Source organism: Budorcas taxicolor, chromosome 15, assembly GCF_023091745.1.
Source record: "Budorcas taxicolor isolate Tak-1 chromosome 15, Takin1.1, whole genome shotgun sequence".
Taxonomy (NCBI): domain Eukaryota; kingdom Metazoa; phylum Chordata; class Mammalia; order Artiodactyla; family Bovidae; genus Budorcas; species Budorcas taxicolor.
The window spans coordinates 2,832,509-2,836,062 of NC_068924.1; positions in this window are offsets into that span (position 1 = coordinate 2,832,509).

Here is a 3,554-nt window from a genome sequence, read left to right on the forward strand (position 1 = left end):
TCCAAAAGATATATGTTCTCCAAACATATGTCAATTCACCAATGTTATATACACTGAAGGCTAAGTTAGGTAGAAATGAATTAAAATCATTTACAGATAAGAATTTAAATAACCTTTATGACTCAAATTTAAAGTGTTTTGTTTTCATGCCAAACTGCTGGAAGCCCATTATTAGATCCATGGCCTTCGTGGTTCTTTTAAGAGTATTAGATCTTGATAATGAACTCATAGAATAATAAAATGAGTTATAATTTGAGACATTTATTCCACTTTACTTTAATTCTATTTGAACACAAGAAAATCTTCTTAAAAATTATATTTTCACCTTCCAGAATGGATTTCCAAGAACAAAACTTGAATTTAGGTCATTAGATTAACCTTTAAATCACCTCTTCACTGACAGGGAGAGAGGCTTGGTAACATATAGAAACTTTTTGGACTCTTAGCATATACAATGATGGAATTTAAACTATGCTTGCCTCTGAAGGTGTTTAAAACCTGTCAATTTGGAGATAGCAGCTGCATTGTTTTAGGAAAGAAATTTTGTCCAATTCTGATTTCTTCCTGCTGCTGCTGCTGTTAAATCACTTCAGTCGTGTCCGACTCTGTGTGACCCCATCGACAGAAGCCCACCAGGCTCCCTCATCCCTGGGATTCTCCAGGCAAGAACACTGGAGTGGGTTGCCATTTCCTTCTCCAATGTATGAAAGTGAAAAGTGAAAGGGAAGTGGCTCAGTCCTGTCTTCTTAGGGTTCGGTTATAATAATCTCAGCTTCATTGTAGAGCGTCTGACTTCAGAAACAGAATAACTCCACCTATGACCTGAGATCATGATCTATTGCCCTCAAGACACAACAAAGTGTCATGCTTAAACTGGGTGTTGTGACCTTCAACCATAATTATTTTGCTGTTATTGTTAAAGTGAATTCTCTCTGTCTTGTACGACTATTTGACACCCCATGGACTGTAGCCTACCAAGCTCCCCAAGGACTGTAGCCTACCAGGCTCCTCCTTCCATGGGATTTTCCAGGCAAGAGTACTGGAGTGGATTGCCATTTCCTTCTCCAGGGGATCTTCGCAATGCAGGGATCGAACCCTGGTCTCCAACATTGCAGGCAGATCCTTTAGCTTCTGAGCCACTAGGGAAGCCCTATTATCATGCATATTTAAAATTTTAAGCTTTTATTGGCTAAGAGAGTACACTCTCATTCAGCAGCTTCTTTCCTGAAACTTGCATCGGACCCTGCTGTGGTCAAGTTATTTCAATGAAGAGAGGATAAAGAGTACTTTGTATAGGCATGTCACTCCAAAAAATGAGGCAAGAAGAGTTCAAACTGAGTATGTGCAATATGTCCTTCTAATCTTGAAAATTAGATAAATTAATTTGTTTCTCATTGTAAAAGGTGAATAAAAAGAAAAACAGAAGTTTGTTTCCCAGTGTAATTTCCTGCTGGTTAGTGGAACACACATTTGGTAAGCCATAGTAGAATTCAGGAAGAAGGAAACCATGTTTCTAGTTAACAACTTTTTTCTCTTTTCCTAGCTATCTCTAACTCTTACTCTTTTACCGTTTTAGCACCTCTTTCTGTTCCAAGCTTCCCTGACAATACAGATAAATCTATGTTTTGTCACATCATCTAAATTTTTGCATTTAACACTACAGCCACTTAAAAAAGAAAGTAAATGGGGAAAGGTAACATACAATTTTGTTTTTATTCAGTTGCTGTCATTTCCAACCCTTTGTGACACCATGGACTTCAGCACACCAGGCTTCCCTGTCCTTCACCATCTCCCAGGGTATGCTCAAATTCATGTCCATTGAGTCAGGGATGCCATCCAAGCATCTCATACTCTGTTGTCCCCTTCTCCTCCCACCTTCAACTAGCTGATTATTCTATGTCTGGTCCTACTGTTGCTTCTTGACCAGCATACAAGCTTCACAGAAGGTAGTTAGGTAGTCTGGTATCACATCTCTTTAAGAATTTTCTACAGTTCACTGTGATTCACATATCAGAAGTTTAGATACTCAGTGAAGCAGAGGTAGATTCCCCCCCACCCCCCCAGAATATCTTGCTTTATTTATTATCCAACAGATGTTGACAATTTGATCTCTGGTTCATCTGCCTTTTATAAATCCATCTTGTGCATCTGTAAGTTCTCAGTTCATGTACTGTTGAACCTAAAATGGAGAATTTTGAGCCTTACTTTGCTAGCATTTTCAGTTCAGTTCAGTCACTCAGTCGTGTCCGACTCTTTGCAACCCCATGAATCGCAGCACGCCAGGCCTCTCTGTCCATCACCAACTCCCAGAGTTCACTCAGACTCATGTCCATCGAGTCAGTGATGCCATCCAGCCATCTCATCCTTTGTTGTCCCCTCCTTCTCTTGCCCCCAATCCCTCCCAGCATCAGAGTCTTTTCCAATGAGTCAACTCTTCACATGAGGTGGCCAAAGTACTGGAATTTCAGCTTTAGCATCATCCTTTCTAAAGAAATCCCAGGGCTGATCTCCTTCAGAATGGACTGGTTGGATCTCCTTGCAGTCCAAGGGACTCTCAAGAGTCTTCTCCAACACCACAGTTCAAAAGCATCAATTGTTCAGTGCTCAGCCTTCTTCACAGTCCAACTCTCACATCCATACATGACTACTGGAAAAACCATAGCCTTGACTAGACGGACCTTAGTCGGCAAAGTAATGTCTCTGCTTTTCAATATGCTATCTAGGTTGCTCATAACCTTTCTTCCAAGGAGTAAGCGTCTTTTAATTTCATGGCTGCAATCACCATCTACAGTGATTTTGGAGCCCCCAAAAATAAAGTCTGACACTGTTTCTACTTTTCCCCATCTATTTCCCATGAAGTGATGGGACTGGATGCCATGATCTTCGTTTTCTGAATGTTGAGCTTTAAGCCAACTTTTCCATTCTCCTCTTTCACTTTCATCAAGAGGCTTTTTAGTTCCTCTTCACTTTCTGCCATAAGAGTGGTGTCATCTGCATATCTGAGGTTATTGATATTTCTCCCAGCAATCTAGCATGTTAAATGAGTGCAAATGTGCTGTAGTCTGAACATTCTTTGGCATTGCCCTCTTTGGAATTGGAATGAAAACTAACCTTTTCCTATTCTGTGGCCACTGTTGAGTTTCCAAATTTGCTGGAATACTAAGTGCACCATTTTAACAGCATCACCTTTTAAGATTTGAAATAGTTCAGCTGTAATTCTATTACCTCCACTAAGTTTGTTCATAGTGATACTTCCTAAGGCCTACTTGACTTTATACTCCAAGATGTCTGACTCTAGGTGAATGAAAAAAAAAAAAAAAAAAAAAAGAAGTGTAGCATCTTATACAAAGAACTAAGTAAACTTATTGACTAATAAATATCTAAATAAATAATAATAATAAATAAAGCTTTTTAATGCTTTATATTATTAAATGAAATTATAAGGAACCAAAAATTTCAAATAAGTAGTTTTTGTTACATACAAAATGTTTTTTTCAAACTACAGAGATAATTCCTATCTACAGCAGCTATTCAGAGAAGCAAATTAGTTTATT